General features: G+C 49.3%; 1 protein-coding gene across 5 annotated transcripts in view; it reads left to right on the top strand.

The window, feature by feature from the left end:
• Nucleotides 1-12923, top strand: part of C6H11orf24 (chromosome 6 C11orf24 homolog) — a 65604-nt gene continuing 52681 nt past the window's right edge. For 3 of the 5 annotated variants that reach the window (XM_073347079.1, XM_073347083.1, XM_073347081.1), the window contains exon 1: nucleotides 685-803. The gene's annotated coding sequence lies outside the window, so the exon portion shown is untranslated. Of the gene's footprint in view, nucleotides 173-684; nucleotides 804-4435; nucleotides 4692-4841; nucleotides 5110-12923 lie in introns of those variants that run through there. The other 2 variants (XM_073347082.1, XM_073347080.1) reach the window with 2 other exon arrangements.

Here is a 12923-nt window from a genome sequence, read left to right as displayed (position 1 = left end):
GTCCTTCGCCCTGGCAGCTGGTCCAGACCCGACAAAGCAGCGCGGTGGCGGCGAGGCTCCTGCGGGCTCAGGCAGGGAAGGGCCAGCGCCCAGCCTCGGGATCCCTTGGCCGCAGTGGCTCAGGGCTGGAGCGGCCAGCAGGGCAGAGCCGGACGTCCCTGGGCACCCCCAGGTAGGGCAGGGCAGGGCAGGGCAGGGCGAGGCCCAGCCCGCCCCCCCGACAGCCCCCCGGAGGGTTCACCCAGTGCCGCCCCCCCGCCCCCCGCGAGAGCGAGCCCCGTGGGCGATGCCAGAGGGAACCACTGGGACCCCAGGGGCGGGGGGAGGCTGCTCACACCGCAGGAGTAATCCCCCCACTACATCCCCTTTCTCTCCTCCCCGCCCTCCCCCCCCATCGCTACCGTCGGCGCCGCACCACGCATCCGCTTCCGCTTCCCTTCCACGTCGATGCGCGGCCCTCCAGATTAGCCCCGCCCCTTTCCCCTCACTTCCGCAGGCTGGAGGGAGCCGCGCGCGCGCGTAGCCCCGCCTTCTCAGGAACGCAACCTCTGAGAGGGAAGCTGAGCTCGCCGGCGGTGGGGGGGGGGGAGCCGTGGGAGGCGGGGCCGGAATAGGGGCGTGGCTACGGGCTGGAGGCGGAGGCGGGGCCGGCTCGGCACCGGCAGGGGGGCGGGGCCTGGCAGAGGCATGTGGCGGGGCCGGCGCCGCCGCGCAGGGTTCTGCAGCCCCAGCTCCGCTTCCCCAGGCAGCTGCGCCGGAGCCGGAGCGGGGGCCGGGCGCGCGGCGTGGCTGCCGCTGGCCGGGTAAGCGCGTCAGGCGGGGAGCCCCAGGCGGCGGGGCGCCCCCTACCCCCGGGCCAGGTGCTGCGGGGGCCGCTCCGTGTCTCCGCGCTGGGTGCCCCCTGCCCCGGGGGGGCCGGAGCCAGGGCGGGCGCTGGGGTTGGGGTGAGGCATTTCGTGTGTCCACCACCCCCCCCCCCCCCGGCTTAGCCCGCTGCCCCTGGGAACCGCCTGCCCCGTGCTCGGCCAGGGCGTGCCCGGGATTTGCACCGCTGCTCCCGGCCTTGGCACGGGGCGGAGTTCGCGCTGCGTGTGTGGCCACCTGTCGCCGGCGGCTGGCGGCGCATTGCTCCAGGTGCGCGCCCTGGCCAAGCAACGCCAGGGGCCACCTGCCTGGCCGGGGGTGGAGACAGGAGCGAGGGCTGGGCAAAGGTGCTCTGGAGACTCACGCTCTCTCTCCCACACGCGCGGGGCCTGCAGCGGTGGCGTCTGGGCAGCTGCCCCTGTGCCGCCACGGGGACCGGCTCCCATTCAGTGTGTGCCTGGGCACTGAACTGGAAGTACCATGTCTAGGACTAGGTGGGCCGTTCAGGGTCCAAGTTCATTGGTTCCTGGGCCCTCGTCCTTGAGACTGAAGATTGTCACCCAGTATGGTGGCTTACACCTTGTCTACACGAGAACTTGCCTCAGTATAAGTTTCGTCGCTCAGCCGTGTGGATTATTCACACCTGAAGTTATATTGAGCTAAGCGCCTATGTCGGCAGGAGAGCTGATAGAATAATTAAGCCAAGGGGAGAGCTCTCTCCGGTTGGCTTAGAGCAGGGGTTGGCAACCTTCGGCATGCAGCCTATCAGGGTAATCTGCTGGCGGGCCACGAGACGTTTTGTGTACATTGACTGTCCATAGGCATGCCCCCCCCCACAGCTCCCATTGGCCAGGAACAGCAAACTGCGGCCACTGGGAGCTGTGGCGGGCATGCCTGCGGACAGTCAACGTAAACAAAATGTCTCTCGGCCTGCCTGTGAATTACCCTGATGGGCTGTGTGCCAAAGATTGCCAACCCCTGGCTTAGAGCATTTCACCAGAAATGCCACAGCTGCATTGGTGCAGCTGTAGCCTTAGTGACTCCGGACACTTGACAACTAGAAAATGGGCAAAGACCAGGCCCAAGAGCAGTGCCAGCTCTAGGTATAATCAGACTGAGCGATTGCTTGGGGTCCACTATTTGCTTTTTAGTATGTGGTGTGTGTGTGGGGGGGGGGTAAAATATTCATGCTTAAACCCCCCAGTGAGCTAGCCCTGTCTCTGCCTAAGAGACAATGTGTGTGAAATGGATAGTCAGTATAGCTTGCAAATTCTGTTAAGCTTGTCTTATGTCAGCATGTGAATCCTGTGAAAATGGTTTGCCCTTCAGTTTTTGATTAGGGCTTTGCTTACTATCCAAGCGGCATGTATTGCCCAGGTCTGACAGTAGGATTCTGGCCTGTATCCTTTGAGGATGGGCTGATTTTATTTAGCTGATTTTTAAAACAAAAAATTTTAAACTGATTGATTATTTGGAAGGTGGTGTGGTCAGAGGTCCATTAACCAACTCCAGTGTCTAGGCAATTAAACCACAACGTGTAAGGGTCTCAGAACAATGTAAATGTTTCCTCCTACCAGTACTGTAGTCTTCTGGATTGTGAACTCTATAGTTAAGACTGGAACTTATGTAGAAGATAATTTAAGTGAAATCACACTGTTAGAAGATTCACAGAAGCTTTCTTTTTAGATTGGAATTTTCGTTTTGTGGGGGGGGGGGCAGAGGGAGGGAGAAGATCTAAGGAAAATTCCTTTTTTTAGTTCCATTTTGAATGGCTTGTAGACAGTGTTTTAATTTTTGTATTTCCTCTAAGTGTCTGAACTTTAAAATTTTAGGCCCTATGTCTGCAGACTTGAGCACGTGCTTAATTTTCTGAGTGGATTTTCATGTTGAAACCAGTGGGACTACACACAAGCATAAAGTTAAGTAATGTTTAAAGCCCCAAATCCTTGTTGATTTGGATCTTTAAAATTCATGCAAAGCTAGTCCTTAATGAGGACCACCAGATCAGTAATGGATATCTTGTAAGCCAAATCCAGCCTACTGGGCTCCCAAGTCCTGTCCTCCCAAATAAATGTGCCTGTCACCTGTAATACACACAACTCCTGACTACCTTCCCACTAGAAGAGTGCCTGAAAATATAGCCAGCAAGTGCCTTTAGCAGATCACGTCTACCAATGGCTTAACAAACTTATGTAAGACTCCCTTGCATTCAGACAAAAATGGTGCAACGAGCTTAATATCAAGTTCATTAAGGCCACAGATCATAAACCGCTTTAATTACATCACTTGGGCATGTTCACACAATGCTCCATGTGTTGGCAGAGCACATCCATAGTTGGTGCTCTAGCATCAACAGAGGGAGCAGTGCACCATGAGTAGCTATACCACTGTAAATTGCCACCTTCTCCTGCTAAGAATTCTGGGAATGGATCACAGTGCATAATGGAGGTGGGACCACTGCCCCCATGATGCAGTTTTCTCCATCCCATAATTCCAAAGGCTTTCAACTGCATTTTTTGCACCATTTTTCAACTGCCCTTGTAAACTTTGTGCCTGCCATTTCTGCCTGAAAGCATGGATCTTGCACTGCTTTACAGTCTTGTGAGAAGCGTTATGAACACAACCTGCCTGATCCTGCAGTATTTCATGAACTGCAAATCTGAACTGGAATCCATGCTGCCTGCCCTGCTGGGTGCCATGGAAAGAAACAATTCAAGATTGATGTTGGTATTGTGACAAAGCTCTGTCCTTGCCTCGGTGGGTCCCGCGTTTCCTGGCGGATTTTGCTAGCCTCAGAGGCTCACTGTGACCCTCCACGTAACCCTTCTTCCTCTAGGGACAAGGGTCACAGACTACTGAGCCATTTTCATCATAAGCCAGCAAGGGAGGTGAGGAGAAGTTATCCTTCCTTGCACAGTCTCTGTTGTCTCCCAGTCTCAGTGATTAATCAGGGGGCAAAGGTGGTGGGGGGAGCCCAGGCCCACCTTCTACTCCGGGCTCCAGCCCAGGGACCCTAATAGTATCAGCTATGGTAGCTGACCTTTTAGAAACATGATATGTACAATTCCCTGGGCTACTTCCCCCACAGCAGCCCTTACTTCCTCAAGCTCCACTTCACCCTTACCTCAGGGCCTCCTTCCTTGTGCCAGATATGGTGTGTACTACTCAGCTTCTCCAACAGCACAACTTCCTCCCACAGCTCCTGACATGCACACCCACCTGACTGACTGGGAGGCTTTTAACTAGTTTCAGCCAGCCCCTGACTGGCTTCAGGTTTCCCAATCAACCTAGCATTCTCCCTGCCTTCTGGAAAGTTCTTAATTGGCCCCAGGTGTCTTAATTGACCTGGAACAGCTTCCATTTCACTTAACCTGGTACCAGGGATTTGTTTAGCCTGGAGCTAATATATCTATCTCCCACTACTTTTCTATAGCCATCTCGCCTTGCCCCGTCACAGTATTCATGGAGCAGCTGCACACAGTGGACTGTCGCTATTGGGCCCTGGAAACAAGCACCCAGTGGTGGGATAAGATTGTGATGCAGGTATGGGATGACGAGCAGTGACCACAGAACTTTTGGATGCATGAGGCCACCTTCTTTGAACTGTGTGGAGCTTGTCCCCACCCTGTGGTGCAAGGACACCAAAACGAGAACTCCCCTAATGATGGAAAAGCAAGTTGCCATCACTGTGTGGAAGGTGGCAACTCCAGACCACTACTGTTCAGTTGCGAATCAGTTTGGAGTTGTAAAGTCCACTGTGGAGGTTGCGGTGATGCAAGTGTGGAGGGCCATTAATCGCTTCCTGCGATGAAGGACTGCAAGTCTGGGTAATGTGTAGGAAATAGTGGATGGCTTTGTGGCAATTGGATTCCCTAACTGTGGCGGGGAGTAGATGGGGCACCTATCCCAATTTTAGCCCCAGACCATCTCGTGATGGAGTACATCAACTGAAAGGGCTACTTTCTGTGGTATTGCAGGCGCTGGTGGATCACCGAGATCGTTTCACTGACATTAACGCAGGGTGGTCAGGGAAGGTGCATGGCGCACGCATCTTCAGGAACACTGGCTTGTATAGAAAGCTGCACGCAGGAACTTTCTTCCCAGACCAGAAGATTCCAATGGGAATGTTGAAATGCCCATAGTGATCCTGGGAGACCCAGCCTACCCTTTACTCCTGTGGCTCACAAAGCCCTACACCAGAAACCTTAGCAGCAGAAAGGAGTGCTTCAACAACAGGCTCAGCAGGTGCAGAATGACGGTAGAATGTGCATTTGGCAGATTAAAGGGTTGCTGGCGGTGCCTTTTTGGCAGGTTAGACCTCAATGAGGAAAATATTCCCATGGGCATAGCCGTCTGCTGTGCTCTGCCTAACATTTGTGAAGCCAAGGGAGAAAAGTTTCCCTGGGACGGAGTGTTGAGGTGGATTGCTGGGTGTCTGATTTTGAGCAACCAGACTCTAGGGCTATTAGAGTGGATCAGTGGGGGGGCTATTTGAATCAGGGATGCTTTGAAGCAGCATTTTGACAGAGCCCCAGTAACGTCTCTTTCTGTAATGAATTGAGGTATTGTTTACTCACCACCTTGAATGACCCCATAATGATTCCTGTCTGAGCGTTAATTGTAGTCTGCAAATGTGCCAATTGATACTTTGTATGAATTTCTGTTGAAACCACCCTTTGTCGGTCACAAATCAAGAATCACTGTCTTTATAAGATTCACTTTTTATTAAACCAGTAATACACAGATTAACGTTTCTTACAAGGGACATGACAGTGAGCAGCACTCTCTGAAGTGAAGGATCTCACAGCTGCATGTAAGTCCAGCTGTCATTCTGGGGAATATCCCTGGAGGGGGGAGAGCAAGGAGTACTGCAAAATGCTGTTAACATGAGAGGAATGTGTGTGGGGAGTTTGGAGACAGCAAGGAAGGCAGTTCTGTATGAGCTGCAGGGAGATTCGAGCACACATGTATTCCACCTGTAGCGCAGTCAGGGACATCAGCATCTCTGTGTGGTTCTCCAGGAGCTTTATCATTTTCTACTGACCCTGACTCCTCTCTTGGCTATCCATTTGTAGTTTCTTGTTTGTTGTCATGCTCTGTGCTTGCTATCGGCCTGATCTGATGTTTCAGAAATTGCCACAATCACATCCTCCATACTCCTTGCTCACCTCCTTATCTGAGAGAGGTTCTCTGCTGGTATGTAGGAGCTGGCCCTCAAAGGTACATCTGCAGAAGCAAAAGACACAATAGAGTCAATATTGTGTGTGCATTCATAGTTCTGAATCATAAAAGTTACATTCACATCTTTCTCACTTTCCCTTGGCAAGCACGCAGTACGGCCAGAGTACTAAACATGGTGAATCCAGCCTGGCGGTGAGAGTGCAAGATGGGACAAACGGTTTTTGTGGCTTCAAAGGGACAAAGGATCTGTACTAGCACCTGGGGACACCATTCTGAATATTGGCACCATTTTCCACAGGCGAGGGTGATAGAAGCTGAAATCGTGTACAGCTTCAGACTGGATTCCTATGCTGTTCACCTGTGTGCTGCTTTGGTTCCTCAAGAAGTAATTGCTGATTTTCATGGCAAAGTTTTCTACAGTGGGGAGGAAAAAAGCAGCTTTGCCGAGGAACCTTCGGCAGAGGATTGCAGAGCGTCTGCAGGAAAGTTTCCTAGAGATCTCTGTGAAGGATTTCCGGGAGAGCTGTGTGCATTAACAAACTTTTCTGCAGGGTCCCTACTGCATAGCTGCGCAGGGGGATGCAAACGGTACCCATTGTTAATTTTGTTCCCTTCTCCCATGTGCACCATGTAAGAAAATAAAGGACACCTCTACCTCATGTATCTGTGCACTATCAAAGAAAAATGAGTACTTACCGGAGCTCCCCTCTCCCGCTTCAGGCACTCCAGAGCTGGACTGGCGGGGCTAGCTGGCCCCTTCTCATCCATGCCATGAGCAGTCTGCTTGTAGATGTCAAAGTTCCTACTGCTGGATAGGAGCTGCGACTGCACAGCCTCCTCTCCCCACAGATCCAGCAATTCCTGGGTATTTAAAGGGGGAGGGGCACATGTCTGTGTACCTGGCTGCAGGGCAGCGGAGTAGGAACTGCTTACCAGAGTGATCATGATGGGCATTGTGGACACCTCCTGGAGGCCACGTAGGGTGACATAAGCAAGCGTTGTGTCTACACTGACACTGACTCGCTCTAACTTTGTCGCAAAAAGCTGTGTGCCGCTTGTCAAGGTGGCTTTATTATGGCAGCGTAGCAGGAGAGTTAAATCTGCGAGAGGAGCATTGTTATATCCACAAAACCTGAAAACTGCAGTGTAGACAAGGCCTAAGAGTTACTGGAGGGGTGTTTTGCATAATGTTAAGCTGGCCTTTTTTTCCACCTACCTTTTTATTCTTGTTCATCTGAATTAAAGCTTTCAATAGGTTTAATTGGACCTTGTACAAGCCAGCAAGAAAAACCTACAAGACTCTGCTAGACACATAGTAGAAGAGCAAAGCCATTTTCAAAGCTTTTACATGTAACATCATGCAGAGAGATTTCTTTGCTGTGGATTTCACTCTGACAATTTCAGTGAATCTCTTAACTCAGCGTTTTTCAAAGATTGGGTTGCGACCCAGTACTGGGTCATATCAGGCACTGGGTTGCTCTGGTCAGCACCGTTTACTGGGACATTAAAATTCCCATCATCGGTGGTGCCCAGCTAAAGCAGGGTAGTCCATACCTGTTCCGACACCATGCTGCACCCAGAAGCGGCCAGCAGCAAGTCCTTCCGGGGCGCAGCATGGTCAATGGTGCCAGAACAGCCGGAGGTAAGTCTGCACCCCTTCCCCAGCCCTGAGCCCCTCCAAATTTTGAACCCCTTCCTGCACCCCAAACCCCTCAATCCTGGCCCTACCCCAGAGCCTGCATCCCCAACCCTCTGCCCCAGCCCAGAGTCCCTCCCACACCCCAAACCCCTCATCCCCAGCTCTACTGGGTCGCGGGCATCAACAATTGATCCCTGGGGGGGAGGGATAGCTCAGTGGTTTGAGCATTGGCCTGCTAAACCCAGGGTTGTGAGTTCAATCCTTGAGGGGGCCATTTAGGAAGCTGGGGCAAAAATTGGGGGTTGATCCTGCTTTGAGCAGGGGGTTGGGCTAGATGACCTCCTGAAGTCCCTTCCAACCCTGATATTCTATGATGATTTTCTTCAACTGGGTCCCCAGAAAAAAAGTTTGAAAACCACTGTGCTAGGGAATATCTTGCATGATTATGTCTCCAAGCACACAACAGAGATTAGTTTAGAGACTGCTTCTTGTGTGAAATCTACTGTAGACTCTAACCTTCGATAGGTGCCTGTAGAAGACAGCATTTGCTAAGTACATCCTGTTTCCCATGCCTATTTTAACTTGCATGAAGTTCTGCGTTCTAATAATTGTTCTCTCAGTGACCTGGTGCGGGCCCTTGGACATTCTGGGGCTAATACTTAGCTGTTTCTTGGGACTGTAATGAAGATTTGTTAAGGTTTGTAAAGTACTATATGAGCACTAACTATTTAGTTGTACTCGGATACTATTGCAGGGCATGCCAGGAGCGTACCTTGATTGGACAAGCTGAGGCTAAGCAGCATTATGGGGTAGAGTTTTTTGTGGAGCCTTCTTTGTTTTTTCTTCACTTTCAAATGTTAGTTTTCTTATACCTACAGCATACCTGATTATGTCAGTCTGAATTAATGGATATGTATTGTAAACCTTAATTATGTCTTCGGAAAATCTTGAAATAAGAGAGAGTTACCTCCCTGTCCTCTCCCCAGCTCACATAAGTTGAGAGGACCTGTCCAAATCATTTTGGATTTCCCTTCAAATTCTCCCTGGTCTAAGAATAACCCAAATACATTTTAGGCAGAAAGACACTTTTCTTGAAAACTTACTGGGGGTAGGAGTCACAATCAATGTTCCTTCTAATTTTTGACAGGCTGTGTGCACAAAAAATTTCTTCTGTGCAAATTTTTGTGCACGCCGTGTTTCGCCATATGCGTGGGGTTTAGGATCTGTGTGCACAGCGCGCACAGCTTAGAGGGAACAGTGGTCACAATCAGGAGAAATAGATCTCAGCCTTGTCAAGTGTCAATATTTTGGCTTCCTAAACTTTCCCTTACTCTTCTCTCCTTACTCAAGTGTTATGTTTCTGCTAATTCCTTTGTTGCCTGGCTTCCCTGTTCATTCATACAATGTGTCATAGCCTCCATTCATGGAAATGTTGCACTCAGCTATTGACCTTTATGATGTTGTCATCTGTTACTGTGTATTTAGCCCTAGGAAATTTGCTTTCCTCTAGTCATTCTTGGCTATAAGCCATAATCCAAACGAACACAGAAACTTTGCTGCCTCCACTGGAAACGTCGTGGGCAGTGCATCTAAGATCAGCTCATCTTTGCTACAGAAGATGAGGCTGACGTATTGCTGATACTAGGCTGATTTGTGGCAGTGTCATTGCAGGAAGAATATTAATGTGGCAGTTTCTGTTGGGCTCTGCATTCTTTATTTCTTTTTGGTCTGTTGATGTGTGCTGTTAAGCAATGGCTGCTTTCCACTTCAGCAGTGGCTGCGTTTCAGTCCTGGGTGAGATGGTGGGGGGAGGGATAGCTCAGTGGTTTGAGCATTGGCCTGCTAAACCCAGGGTCGTGAGTTCAATCCTTGAGGGGGGCCATTTAGGGATCTGGGGCAAACACTGGGGACTGGCCCTGCTTTGAGCAGGGGGTTGGACTAGATGACCTCCTGAGGTCCCTTCCAACCCTGGTATTCTATGGTCTTTCAGGGCAGTTGAAATCTGTTTAAGTGTGTTGGAATGTTAGACTTCTTTAGAAACCCTACATTTTTTTTTTAAAACACTTAAAGGCGAGGGTCCCTAGTATGCTCTTGTGCATAGTTCATGAAAGGCAACATGGTGTGAAGGAATGAACAGAGGACTGAGGGTCAGGAACTCCAGAGTTCTAATCACAGGTTTGCCATTCGTTTGCTGAATAAGCTAGGACAAGTCATTTCACCTCTTCGAACTTGTCTGGACTAGATTTTTCTCAGATATCCTACCTGTACTACCACCTACGTAGCCAAGAAGTCAAGGAGTAGAAGCATTAGGGAGGCACTGCAATCGCTCCTGACTATTGCAATAGAGAACACCACCAAAGTATCCATTCCTGCCTGGCCCAGACAGCAGAGAAAAAAATGGAAAGAAATGAATTTTGAGGGTCAGTGGCAGAAAATGTCTGATGCAATATGACTCTACATAAAATAAAAATCTCTACAAGTGTGTACCACTGACACAAAGGAGACAAAAAGCCTCATCTCTGCTGCAGGGGCAGCAAAGTTGCACCTTCCTAGATGGTCTCGGTCATATGTGCAGTGTGACACACAGTGCATCTGTGTATCTTCAAGTTGCATCTGTTCACAATGTTGTGAATTTTGCTGAGGAGTTAGTTATCGGTTGGATCTGATTACCTGTCTGAAAAGCAAGTTAATCTTCAGAAATCAAGGTTGTAGCTCTGTGTGTTGTTTGTCCCCTTGTGCCTAAGTACATCTCCTGTAGCCTTAATTTGAGGAGCCTCAGATTACTGTATCTTCTCTGGAGCTTCTCTGGAACAGCTCAGGCACAGTGTGTAGGAACAGCCAAGTAAGGCTGTATTGGGTAGCCTTAGCCTTGGTACGACAGTAACTGCTCGCTTAACGTTGTCGTTATGTTCCTGAAAAATGCCACTTTAAGCGAAAAGATGTTAAGCGAATCCAATTTCCCCAGGGAAATTTTTTTCTCCTGACCAAAGACTATATTTTATATATATAAAACACACACTATATGTTTTAAACAAACAGTTTAATACTGTACACAGCAATGATTGTGAAGCTTGGTTGGAGTGCTGCAGTCAGAGGGTGGGATGTTTCCCAGGGAATGCCTTACTGCTAAATGATGAACTAGCACTCAGCTGAGCCCTCAAGGGTTAACACACTGTTAATGTAACCTCATTCTCTACAAGGCAGCAGTAATGGAGGGAAGGGAGATAGTATGAGAGAGAGAGAGACAGAGACACACACCGTGTGTGTGTGTGAGAGAGAGAGTGAGACGGGCATTGCCCCTTTAAGTATGCTAACCCCACTCTAAGTAGATTGCCTGTTTAAGTAGATCAGCAAGTTGAGATGGCGGCTGCTGCCACCAAGCTCCCTCCGTCCTGAGCCCTGTCATGATTGTCTTCCCCCTCGCCCCTTGAAATGGGGTAAAGTAGCGGGTGGGAGGGGGACACTCTGACATTAGCACCCCTCTTCTTTTCTTCACCCTTCCCCCCGCACAGCAAGCAGGAGGCTCCCAGGAGCAGCTCCAAGGCAGAGGAAAGGAGCAGCACATGGCAGTTGGGGGAGGGACAGCTGAACTGCTTGGCATTTGATAGCCTGCTGGGCGGCTGCCACACAGGGAACTTACGGGAGCAGGGAGCTGTTAGGGAGACTGCCGGTCCACCCTGGTTCCAAGCCCCCAGCAGCTAGCTCCAATGGGCTGCTCTTCCTGCAAGCAGTGGACAAAACAGGAGGCTGCAAATAACGTCATTAGGCAGCATTGCGCAACTTGAAATCAGCATGTTCTTTAACTGATCAGCAACTTAACAATGTTAACCGGGATGACTTTAAGTAAGGAGTTACTGTACTAGTTTTTGAAGTATTAAATCAGCCTAGACCTTTATTTTATCTATCTTTTGCATTTAATTTCCTTTTATGTTTGTTTATTTATTTATTTATTTTTTGCAAGCACCATTCTCCCATAAAACTAAAATCCATCTCAGCTCCTTTCTGTCCTGACATATGTGGAGGAAAGAGGGTGGTCTGTTTGTTCATATGCTCATAGACTCCTTGTTTGCCTCCTAAAGAGAGGTTCATTGAACTTCCTTAGTGACCTCTACCGCTTAAACTAATCATAATTGTCCCACTGTTCCCGTCTGCCCCACCTGTCTGTTGTGTTACACTTAGATGGTAAGCTTTTGGGATGGGGCCATCTTTATAGTTTGTATAGTGCATTAGCACAAAGGGGCCACAATCTCTGACTTGGGCCTCTCAGGGCTTCTGTAATATGAAAAGTAATCATGAAAATTCCCAGAGTCTGTTAGCGCACAGGGGATTAGAACAGAACTTGAGAGTCTTGGCTAACAAGGCTGCTACTCTGAAACCTGGACTCTATAGGATTCTGTTCCCCTTTTGGCACTGGCTTGCTGCCAGACCTTGAGCATCACACCTGCTTTCATTTAGCAGAACACTTGAGCACGTGCTTTAGGGCTTGCCTATATGCAAAAGTTATACTGGTTTAACTTAAATTGGTATAAAAAATGGCTCTGTTAGACTGATGCAAATCCTTGTATGGATGCTTACCTCAGTTTAGCTTACACAGTGTCCAAACAGGGGTTGTACCGGTCTAGCTAAATCTGGTTTTAAATTGATTTTAAGTTAAACTAGTGCAACTTCTGTGTGTAGACCAGGACATCTCATTAATTCAGTAGGATTTAAGCATGTGCTTTGCTGAATCCTGGCCTTCATCCCTTTCTGTTGAAAAACAGGATAAACTTTCCCCCACACCCTCTTTTTATAAAATGCTTTCATAGTCTGAGTGCAAGCACCACAGAAGTACAAAGTGTTATTTTCTACATTTATTCTGAGCTTGCAGGTGTTGAAAGCTTTCTGCTGTAGCTCTTCTGAATCCTGGCTTATGTTTGCTCTGTTTTCCACTGCAGGCCAAATAAATTCCTCCTGTCAGCAAGAATGCAGTTAAGAGTGCATGCATTGTGAGTTTCCACCATCAAAAGGATTTTTGAGTCCATATGGACCCACTCAGAACTGCTGTGGAATGAGTCCAAGGGGAGAGGGAAGTCCAACAAGAACTGGGTACACACACATGAATGGGTGTTGGGGTTGGAATTCATCCCTAACGGAGAAGAGGGGATTAATAGTTTGTATGAGTGTTCGTAAAGGCAAACTGGTAGAAGAGAAGTAATTGGGGCCTGTGCATCAAGTCCAGTAAGCCATCAGAATGACTCCT

The sequence above is a fragment of the Lepidochelys kempii genome, chromosome 6 (genome assembly GCF_965140265.1).
Source record: "Lepidochelys kempii isolate rLepKem1 chromosome 6, rLepKem1.hap2, whole genome shotgun sequence".
Lineage (NCBI taxonomy): Eukaryota > Metazoa > Chordata > Testudines > Cheloniidae > Lepidochelys > Lepidochelys kempii.
This window is presented reverse-complemented; position numbering and strand designations above follow the sequence as displayed.